At 44.2% G+C, this 12,178-nt stretch overlaps 1 pseudogene; it reads right to left on the bottom strand.

Annotated features, from left to right (window-relative positions):
* Window positions 1-2,348: 2,348 nt before the first annotated feature.
* LOC120040990 lies at window positions 2,349-11,956 on the bottom strand (annotated as a pseudogene).
* Between the last annotated feature and the right edge of the window lie 222 nt (window positions 11,957-12,178).

The raw sequence follows: 12,178 nt of genomic DNA, 5'->3' as shown, positions 1-12,178 counted from the left end.
CAGGGGTATGGGGAGACAGGGCTGGTTCAGGGGTATGGGGAGACAGGGCTGGTTCAGGAGGATGGGGAGACAGGGCTGGTTCAGGGGTATGGGGAGACAGGGCTGGTTCAGGGGTATGGGGAGACAGGGCTGGTTCAGGGGTATGGGGAGACAGGGCTGGTTCAGGGGGATGGGGAGACAGGGCTGGTTCAGGGGTATGGGGAGACAGGGCTGGTTCAGGGGGATGCGGAGACAGGGCTGGTTCAGGGGGATGCGGAGACAGGGCTGGTTCAGGGGTATATGGCTTTGAGGCCCTCATCAATACAGGTACTGTATGTAGAACCATAGTAAAGACCAGTATGGACTATCAATACAGGTACTGTATGTAGAACCATAGTAAAGACCAGTATGGACTATCAATACAGATACTGTATGTAGAACCATAGTAAAGTCCAGTATGGACTATCAATACAGGTACTGTATGTAGAACCATAGTAAAGACCAGTAAGGACTATCAATACAGGTACTGTATGTAGAACCATAGTAAAGTCCAGAATGGACTATCAATACAAAGTGACCATTTAGAATGAGGCCCAGTTCAATGAGAGGAAGTCTTAACAGAACTGGGGGATGACAGACAGGAAGTGGGGGGGGTGGAGATCTAATATATTGTTGTGCCAAACACTAAAGCATGATATTGTAATAAATCTACACCCTATTCTCTACGTAGAACACTACTTTAGACCTGGTCAGAAGCACCGTAGTGCACTACGTAGGGAATAGGGAACCATTTGGAACAGAGACAGTAATTCCCCTGAACATCTTCCTCTTCCTCATCTGGTTTCTTGAACAGCCCTTCACTCCTCCCCTCTTCCTCCCCTTCTCCCTTTTCATTCTATTCTATCAGCCACACCACTAGCTCACCTCCACACAATACATTTACAAGTTAAAGACACACCTTGGAATAAATAACAAAGGAAAACTATTACTAGATGAAGTTTAGTGTTTTTTATTATTTCCCATCACCATAAATCATATTTAATCACTGAACAGTAGCAGACCTAACTTCATCTGTTCCTGACTCTGGATAGTGGATTAAAAAGACCATCAATCTCCAATGATATTAAAGTACTATTCTGAACATTACTGATATACTGAGTGGCAAGTCAAGATATCTGCTGGTTTTATTGTTTGGTCAATAGCACCACCTGCTGGACAGGTTTAATGTTGCTGGACTGAGCAGTATGGGAGGATGAAAGATGACACATTTAGGGCCGGTTTCCTGGACATCTACATTGAACATACTTTTTAGTCCAGGACTAGGATTAATCTGTGTCTGGGAAACCAGTCCATATAGTTTAGTAGAAAGTAAGTGATACCAGCTTGTAGTGGGCTGACTAGTCCTGAATTGTCCTTTAGTTCCTGGACCATTTTCCATGCAGCTCCAGGTGACAGAGAACACATCAATTAGGACCAACAAGCTGATCAATGATACTGAGGAGAATTACATAGAGACAGAGAACCAACTGAGAAAACATATCAATGGTTCTGAATGACAACCAATATACATCAACACCAGACATCATGATTCATGGAAATGTACAAGATTAAAACATTGCAATTACAAAAATATGAAAACATTGAATTTTAATTCATAACATCTTCTGAAGATCAAATCAGTTAAATCATTGTAGATAAAACAGAGCAGAATGAATCATCACATCTGGGGACCATCACCACCAGCATGACTAGTATCTATGTGGACCCTACTACAGTTTAACCAGCTCAGCTATAGACTACACCAGCATGACTAGTATCTATGTGGACCCTACTACAGTTTAACCAGCTCAGCTATAGACTACACCAGCATGACTAGTATCTATGTGGACCCTACTACAGTTTAACCAGCTCAGCTATAGACTACACCAGCATGACTAGTATCTATGTGGACCCTACTACAGTTTAACCAGCTCAGCTATAGACTACACCAGCATGACTAGTATCTATGTGGACCCTACTACAGTTTAACCAGCTCAGCTATAGACTACACCAGCATGACTAGTATCTATGTGGACCCTACTACAGTTTAACCAGCTCAGCTATAGACTACACCAGCATGACTAGTATCTATGTGGACCCTACTACAGTTTAACCAGCTCAGCTATAGACTACACCAGCATGACTAGTATCTATGTGGACCCTACTACAGTATAACCAGCTCAGCTATAGACTACACCAGCATGACTAGTATCTATGTGGACCCTACTACAGTTTAACCAGCTCAGCTATAGACTACACCAGCATGACTAGTATCTATGTGGACCCTACTACAGTATAACCAGCTCAGCTATAGACTACACCAGCATGACTAGTATCTATGTAGACCCTACTACAGTTTAACCAGCTCAGCAGTATCATTATAATCACAGAGCCAAATCCCAGGATAGAGGGGCTGAGTGAATGTGGTCTGGACTCTGTGGAGGAGGGTCATTGTGTCAGAGACACTGTAGAAGGACAGAGTACCTGCCTTGTGATCCAGGTACACTCCTACTCTGGAGGACTGAGGGCCTGATACTTTAGTCTCAACACTATTGTGTCTGAAACAATAATCACCATTATAGTACTGGTACTCTAAACTCCAGGACTTGTTATTGTGTCCAAATATATTACCTGTCTCTATTCTGCTGATGTCTTTATATGAGACTGCTGTAACAACATACCACCCAGCCCACTCCACCTCCCAGTAACAGCGTCCAGACAGACCCTCTCTACACAGAACCTGCCAGTAGTATGTGAATCTGTCTGGATGGTCAGGATATGGTTGGTCTTGGTCTGTATAGGTCACCTTTCTGTTCCCTTCAGACAGAGAGAGCTGTGTGTGTGCTGTGTTTGGGTCCAGTGTGAGCTGACAGGAATCTGGGAGAAGAGCAGAGACCAATGAGGGGAGTCAGAACAATAAGTTAAGTCAGATACTGTATCTACCCTGTCTTTGATTACAGCACAGCAGAGATCAAATCAGAGAAATATGAGCAGTCAGATAGATACCCAGTCTTTGATTAGATCTACTATTGCTATATATTTCTAGAGGGATTGTTAGGAGTGTCAGTAAAAAGAGACTGTTAGTTACTTCACAATAAAGAGACTCACATTGTAACAACTGTTCTCTGGTCTTGGGCTCTGGAGGCAGTACAACATCCACTATATTCACTACAGACACACAAACACATTGACAGAGAGAGGGAATGTTATCATCAGACCATATTCCACATGTATATGACTAGTAGGGAACTTTCAATGGTCTAAAGTTGATGTTCTTATTGTTTTCAACACACCTGTAGTGGAGATCTTGGTCCATTCTCCTTTAAGGAAGTCTTCTAGTTTCTCTCTCAGTTCAGACACAGTCTTACTCACATCTCCAAAGTACTGAAGAGGACGGACAACGATGCTGGGTAAGTCTGAAGATACACTGATACTGGAGAGAGACTGATAACTCTGGAGAGAGAGAGAGAGACAGAGAGGGAGAGAGAGGGGGGGGGCAGAGAGAGAGAGGGGGGACAGAGAGAGAGATATGGACAGAGAGAGAGAGAGAGAGCGAGAGGGACAGAAAGAATGAGAGACAGAGAGAGACAGAGAGAGAGAGACAGAGAGGAAAAAGAGAGAGAGAAAGAGAGAGAGAGAGAGAGAGAGAGAGAGAGGGACAGAGAGAGAGGGAGGGACAGAGAGAGAGAGGGAGGGACAGAGAGAGAGGGAGGGACAGAGAGAGAGGGAGGGACAGAAACAGAGAGCGAGAGACAGAGGGACAGAGAGAGAGGGTGGGACAGAGAGAGAGAGATGGACATAGAGAGAGAGATAGAGGGACAGAGAGAGAGAGAATTGAATTTAATTGAGAGAGAGAGGGACAGAGAGAGAGAGAGAGAGAGAGAGAGGGACAGAAAGAGAGAGAGAGAGAGATTGACAGAGAGAGAGAGAGAGAGAGGGACAGAAAGAGAGAGAGAGAGAGATTGACAGAGAGAGAGAGGGAGAGACAGGACACCATAATGGCTGAGATGAATAGTTTCACATGAAGTTAATTTCATACACATGTAACAAGACAGTTTAGTTACCTGGAGGAAATGGATGTGATCCTCTGTGTGTGAGAGCTGCTCCAGCTCAGTGCTTCTCTTCCTCAGCTCAGCTATCTCCTGCTTCAGTTGCTCCAGGAGTCCTTCAGCTTGACTCACTTGAGCCTTCTCTTGGGCTCTGATCAGCTCCTTCACCTCAGAGCTCCTTCTCTCAATGGAGCGGATCAGCTCAGTAAAGATCTGATCACTGTCCTCCACTGCTGACTGTGCAGAGCGCTAGAGAGAGAGAGAGAGAGAGAGAGAGAGACAGAGAGAGACAGAGAGAGACAGAGAGAGACAGAGAGAGACAGAGAGAGAGACATAGTCAATGGTAGGCTTCGAGGGGACTCCTATGGTAGGTTCACCTATAGCTCATCTCTTGGCAGTAGCACTGTAGACTACTTTATCACTGACCTCAACCCAGAGTCTCTCAGAGCGTTCACTGTCAGCCCACTGACACTCCTATCAGACCACAGCAAAATCACAGTCTACTTGAACAGAGCAATACTCAATCATGAGGCATCAAAGCCAAAGGAACTGAGTAACATTAAGAAATGCTATAGATGGAAGGAATGCAGTTTGGAAACCTACCAAAAAACAATTAGGCAACAGCAAATTCAATCCCTTTTAGACAACTTCCTGGGTAAAATGTTCCACTGCAATAGTGAAGGTGTAAACTTGGCAGTAGAAAATCTTAACAGTATATTTGACCTCTCAGCTTCCCTATCAAACCTAAAAATCTCAAATAGAAAACCGAAGAAAATGAACAACAATGACAAATGGTTTGATAAAGAATGCAAAAATCTAAGAAATAAATTGAGAAACCTGTCCAACCAAAAACATAGAGACCCGGAAAACCTGAGTCTACGCCTTCACTATGGTGAATCACTAAAACAATACAGAAATACACTACGGAAAAAGAAGGAACAGCATGTCAGAAATCAGCTCAATGTAATTGAAGACTCCATAGAATCTAACCACTTCTGGGAAAATTGGAAAACACTAAACCAACAACAACACGAAGAATTATCTATCCAAAATGGAGATGTATGGGTAAACCACTTCTCCAATCTTTTTGGCTCTATAACAAAGAATAAAGAGCAAAAACATATACATGATCAAATACAAATCCTAGAATCAACTATTAAAGACTACCAGAACCCACTGGATTCTCCAATTACCTTGAATGAGTTACAGGACAAAATAAAAACCCTCCAACTCAAAAAGGCCTGTGGTGTTGATGGTATCCTTAATGAAATGATCAAATATACAGACAACAAATTCCAATTGGCTATACTAAAACTCTTTAACATCGTCCTTAGCTCTGGCATCTTCCCCAATATTTGGAACCAAGGACTGATCACCCCAATCCACAAAAGTGGAGACAAATTTGACCCCAATAACTACCGTGGAATATGCGTCAACAGTAACCTTGGTAAAATACTCTGCATTATCATTAACAGCAGACTCGTACATTTCCTCAATGAAAACAATGTACTGAGCAAATGTCAAATTGGCTTTTTACCAAATTACCGTACAACAGACCATGTATTCACCCTACACACCCTAATTGACAACCAAACAAACCAAAACAAAGGCAAAGTCTTCTCATGCTTTGTTGATTTCAAAAAAGCCTTCGACTCAATTTGGCATGAGGGTCTGCTATACAAATTGATGGAAAGTGGTGTTGGGGGTAAAACATACGACATTATAAAATCCATGTACACAAACAACAAGTGTGCGGTTAAAATTGGCAAAAAACACACACATTTCTTCACACAGGGTCGTGGGGTGAGACAGGGATGCAGCTTAAGCCCCACCCTCTTCAACATATATATCAACGAATTGGCGCGGGCACTAGAACAGTCTGCAGCACCCGGTCTCACCCTACTAGAATCCGAAGTCAAATGTCTACTGTTTGCTGATGATCTGGTGCTTCTGTCACCAACCAAGGAGGGCCTACAGCAGCACCTAGATCTTCTGCACAGATTCTGTCAGACCTGGGCCCTGACAGTAAATCTCAGTAAGACCAAAATAATGGTGTTCCAAAAAAGGTCCAGTCACCAGGACCACAAATTCCATCTAGACACCGTTGCCCTAGAGCACACAAAAAACTATACATACCTCGGCCTAAACATCAGCGCCACAGGTAACTTCCACAAAGCTGTGAAAGATCTGAGAGACAAGGCAAGAAGGGCATTCTATGCCATCAAAAGGAACATAAATTTCAACATACCAATTAGGATCTGGCTAAAAATACTTGAATCAGTCATAGAGCCCATTGCCCTTTATGGTTGTGAGGTCTGGGGTCCGCTCACCAACCAAGATTTCACAAAATGGGACAAACACCAAATTGAGACTCTGCATGCAGAATTCTGCAAAAATATCCTCCGTGTACAACGTAGAACACCAAATAATGCATGCAGAGCAGAATTAGGCCGATACCCACTAATTATCAAAATCCAGAAAAGAGCCGTTAAATTCTACAACCACCTAAAAGGAAGCGATTCCCAAACCTTCCATAACAAAGCCATCACCTACAGAGAGATGAACCTGGAGAAGAGTCCCCTAAGCAAGCTGGTCCTAGGGCTCTGTTCACAAACACAAACCACAGAGCCCCAGGACAACAGCACAATTAGACCCAACCAAATCATGAGAAAACAAAAAGATAATTACTTGACACATTGGAAAGAATTAACAAAAAAACAGAGCAAACTAGAATGCTATTTGGCCCTAAACAGAGAGTACACAGTGGCAGAATACCTGACCACTGTGACTGACCCAAACTTAAGGAAAGCTTTGACTATGTACAGACTCAGTGAGCATAGCCTTGCTATTGAGAAAGGCCGCCGTAGGCAGACATGGCTCTCAAGAGAAGACAGGCTATGTGCACACTGCCCACAAAATGAGGTGGAAACTGAGCTGCACTTCCTAACCTCCTGCCCAATGTATGACCATATTAGAGAGACATATTTCCCTCAGATTACACAGATCCACAAAGAATTTGAAAACAAATCCAATTTTGATAAACTCCCATATCTACTGGGAGAAATTCCACAGTGTGCCATCACAGCAGCAAGATTTGTGACCTGTTGCCACAAGAAAAGGGCAACCAGTGAAGAACAAACACCATTGTAAATACAACCCATATTTATGCTTATTTATTTTAACTTGTGTGCTTTAACCATTTGTACATTGTTACAACACTGTATATATATAATATAACATTTGTAATGTCTTTATTGTTTTGAAACTTCTGTATGTGTAATGTTTACTATTCATTTTTATTGTTTATTTCACTTTTGTATAATATCTACCTCACTTGCTTTGGCAATGTTAACACATGTTTCCCATGCCAATAAAGCCCCTTGAATTGAATTGAATTGAGAGAGAGAGACAGAGATACAGAGACAGAGACAGTAGGTACAGTAGCCTCTCTGCACCTCATTTAGTCAGAACGCTGCCACCCTGCTCTCCAGGTCCACCAGGCCTTGTCCCCCCTCCTGGACAGGCAGGTACAGAACACCTCTTGGTCCTGCTCTACTCTCCTCCCTCCTGGACAGACAGGTACAGAACACCTCTTGGTCCTGCTCTACTCTCCTCCCTCCTGGACAGACAGGTACAGAACACCTCTTGGTCCTGCTCTACTCTCCTCCCTCCTGGACAGACAGGTACAGAACACCTCTTGGTCCTGCTCTACTCTCCTCCCTCCTGGACAGACAGGTACAGAACACCTCTTGGTCCTGCTCTACTCTCCTCCCTCCTGGACAGGCAGGTACAGAACACTTCTTGGTCCTGCTCTACTCTCCTCCCTCCTGGACAGGCAGGTACAGAACACTTCTTGGTCCTGCTCTACTCTCCTCCCTCCTGGACAGGCAGGTACAGAACACCTCTTGGTCCTGCTCTACTCTCCTCCCTCCTGGACAGACAGGTACAGAACACCTCTTGGTCCTGCTCTACTCTCCTCCCTCCTGGACAGACAGGTACAGAACACCTCTTGGTCCTGCTCTACTCTCCTCCCTCCTGGACAGACAGGTACAGAACACCTCTTGGTCCTGCTCTACTCTCCTCCCTCCTGGACAGACAGGTACAGAACACCTCTTGGTCCTGCTCTACTCTCCTCCCTCCTGGACAGACAGGTACAGAACACCTCTTGGTCCTGCTCTACTCTCCTCCCTCCTGGACAGACAGGTACAGAACACCTCTTGGTCCTGGTCTACTCTCCTCCCTCCTGGACAGACAGGTACAGAACACCTCTTGGTCCTGCTCTACTCTCCTCCCTCCTGGACAGACAGGTACAGAACACCTCTTGGTCCTGCTCTACTCTCCTCCCTCCTGGTACCCCCTCCAGTAGCCTGCCCCGTAGCAGAGCTAGACCCAGCCTCTGCCCCCTGAGTCCTAGTAGGCTGGACAATAGAACGAGTCCAAACGGCCAAAGAACGTTGTCTGAGCTGGAACACCAGCGAGGCCATAGCAAATGAATTGAAACGAACCTTCACAGAGCCTCTTCTGACTGGAATGATCCTTAGAATTACATTTCCCCTAAATGGCACCAAAAAATGTCTCCCTTTTTATTTGACCACTAAAACCTGTTCTTAGGACCAAACTGGAAAATAACAACTTGTCTCCCCTCCTGGACCGCTTGGTGTTAAGTAGCAGACTAGGTGAAAAATCTGTAAATCGCTTTTTTTAGGCAGATTTAGTCTCTTAACCCTAGTGGCTCTGGATAAGAGTGTCTGCTAAATGACTCACCTGTAAACTTAAATACAAAGTTAACTAGATATCATTTGTGTCATTTATAGCCTGGCACAGATAGTAAAACTACATTAAGTACAACGTTATCTAGATTTCATCGCCACATAACTTATGTGGAATTTAAAAGACACCGTTAACGTTACCGTTAGCTAGCTAACAACGTCTGTTACACTGTAACTTACCGGCAGCCTCACATAAAAACGTATTGGTTAACAAAGCTTTGATTCTGACCAAAGTCTATAGTAGTGAAAAGTCTCTCTCTCTATTGTAACTTACCACAAATTGCCATCATAGCCTATCTACATGAATGTGTCCTGTCAGAGTCTTTTCCTCTCCGTTAACCGTTAGCTAGCAGTCTCGAGCCACAGCTGACGTTGACCACAATGAGCTACAAGTAGGACTGACGTCACAACCGGTGCAGCAGCCTCTGCAGCAGCAGCCTCCCCCGGGTCCTAGTGCCCGCCCGGTAACACGGTTAAGATGCGATGGAACGGTTGACGGGAAAACAACAAATCACAGAGAAAATATATTGACTGATATATTGAATTGTTTAGGGTAGCTTTAGCTTTGGCTTTAATACATTCTGAAAATACTTGAAAACCAAAATATAAAAGAATAGTAGCCCTCCTCAGGAACCACAAAACCCTCACAGACCAACTTCTTCTTCTATGATATAATGGCGGTCCACAAACCAACGTTAAAGGTGCATGGCGCCACCTACTGTGCTGGAGTGTGTTCAATCACGGTTTACAACATCTCTAAATCCTCCTACCTAACTCAGAACTTCTGAGAAAATAAAAAAGAGTCCTACTAACTTCTAATAGACCCTCCCCCATCCCCCAAATCCCTTCCAAATCCCCCAACCCCGTCCAACCTCAATGACCCTACACTTCAATCTTTCCCTCTTTATGATAATACTAATAAAACACCCTTCCAACTAACACTACACTCATTAAAAACCCACTACCCCATTCCACTACTTTGACCCTATCTGCTCCTGCACCATGCCAACTAACCCTACACTCATTAAAAACCCACTACCCCATTCCACTACTTTGACCCTATCTGCTCCTGCACCATGCCAACTAACCCTACACTCATTTAAAAACCCACTACCCCATTCCACTACTTTGACCCTATCTGCTCCTGCACCATGCCAACTAACCCTACACTCATTTAAAAACCCACTACCCCATTCCACTACTTTGACCCTATCTGCTCCTGCACCATGACAACTAACCCTACACTCATTAAAAACCCACTACCCCATTCCACTACTTTGACCCTATCTGCTCCTGCACCATGCCAACGACCTGGGAGGACGGGACACCACCACTCAACACACCCTGTAACTCTTCTGAAGTCAAATCTCGTATGACCAAATACTTCTCTGGTTCTGAACTCTTCACCACACCTTCTACCTCACTTAACTCTCCCTCATTCATTTCCATTTCACCTCCAGAACTCAGTCTGGCGCACGACTCACTCTGTTTGCACTTGAATTATAACATTTGAAATGTCTCTAATCTTTTGAAAATAAATGTTGTGTAATGTTTACTGTTCATTCATGATTGTTTATTATCTACTTCACTTCTTTGGCATAGTAAAGATATGTTTCCCATGCCAATAAAGATCTTTGAATTGAATTGAGAGAGAGCTCCATGTTAATGTATAGGGGTCATGAGTCAGTCATGGTTACTCATGGTTATGTGATGAGGTAGCCCCGCCTGCTACTTCTAAATCAGTGTCGGTCCAATAGGGAATGTCCTCTTGGTGTAACGGTCAAGATGTTGGTTTCTCCCACGGTAGACCTGGGTTCATATCCCGTCAGTTACATTAAACAGTCTATTCTCTGAAAGGGGTCCAGACAGCCTGTTCACAACAGTGGGGTCAGTGGGATTGGATAAGGACCCCTCTCCCTCTCTCTGATTGGAGGAGAGAAGTGAAATGGTGTGTCTCCTCTGGTCAACAATACTCACCTTGAGAGACTCCACAGCCTGTTGGAGCTCCTTCAGCTCCTTCTCTCTCTCCTGGAATCTCTGCTGGACCTTCTGCTGACTCATCCCCAGCTGCCTCTGTGGAGAATCACTCTTCAATGAGCTATCAAGCTTTATTAGTCCAGTAGATCAATAGTATAGTAATGTGACATAGGACCCATAGAGAGGAAGGTCTACAATCCTGAGGAAGTCCCTTTACAATATGATATTATGTTGCTATGTGAATGATTATAGTTGTTATGGTAGGCCTACATGTATCAAGGGGTTGAGACTGAACTTTGAACTCATAAAAGGCCATTCAGAATGATAATAGTGTTTGACTTTAGAAAATGGTGATACATTTGGAGAATCTGGGTTAACATATCTATATACTCAAGGTTTGTGTTCATATTTGTGGTTCCATTTCATTTGAATTCTCTCATATTCAAACAGATTTAGTTCCTACTGTATCTTTAATTCTTTGTTTATCAGACAGTCACCAGCAAGTTGTTCTGGTCTTACCTGTTTCTCAGTCCTCTCTGCTGCAGCTGACACTGTATCATGGCCTTTATGTTCATCCATTGTACACAGATAACAGATACACTGCTGATCGGTACGACAGTAAACCTCCAGCAGTTTGTCATGATGAGAGCAGATCTTCTCCTATAGTTGTGCAGTGGCTTTGACCAGCTTGTGCTTCTTGAAAGCAGGAGATTCATAGTGAGATTGGAGGTGAGTCTCACAGTAAGAGGCCAGACACGCCAGACAGGACATGAGGGCTTTCTGCTTTCTGGTCCCAGTGCAGAAATCACACGCCACATCTCCAGGTCCAGCATAGCACAGAGCATGCGGGGGAGCAGCCTGGAGTCCTGTCTTCCTCAGTTTCTCCTCCAGCTCAGCCAACATGTTATTTTTCCTCAGATTAGGCCTTGGAGTGAAGGTCTCTCTGCACTGAGGACAGCTATAGACCCCTTTCAGAACATCCTGATCCCAGCAGCCCTCAATACAGCTCCTACAGTAACTGTGTCCACAGGGGATGGTGACTGGCTCCTTCAGTAGACCCAGACAGACAGAACAACAGAACTGGTCCTGGTCCAGAAGATCTCCCTGCTGAGCCATTTGGACGGTTGTTCACTCTCACACAGACAGACGACAGAGAGAATCAGATCAGTTTAGTTTCCACAGAAGACAGTTTTTGGGAGGTATGGACTTTCTGGTTCTGCCAGATAGGTGAGTTTAGAGGGAGGGAGGGGTTAGAGAGAGGGAGAGAGAACTGCATGCAACGTCGAGAAGGAGACACATATTTTAGTTCCTAGGTTAGGACCCTTAATATTAAATAGAGTGGTTAGAATATATAAAGGGTAACAG

This window comes from Salvelinus namaycush, unplaced genomic scaffold, assembly GCF_016432855.1.
Source record: "Salvelinus namaycush isolate Seneca unplaced genomic scaffold, SaNama_1.0 Scaffold4, whole genome shotgun sequence".
NCBI lineage: Eukaryota > Metazoa > Chordata > Actinopteri > Salmoniformes > Salmonidae > Salvelinus > Salvelinus namaycush.
The sequence above is the reverse complement of the archived record's forward strand: the minus strand, read 5'-3'. Positions and strand labels throughout refer to the sequence as shown.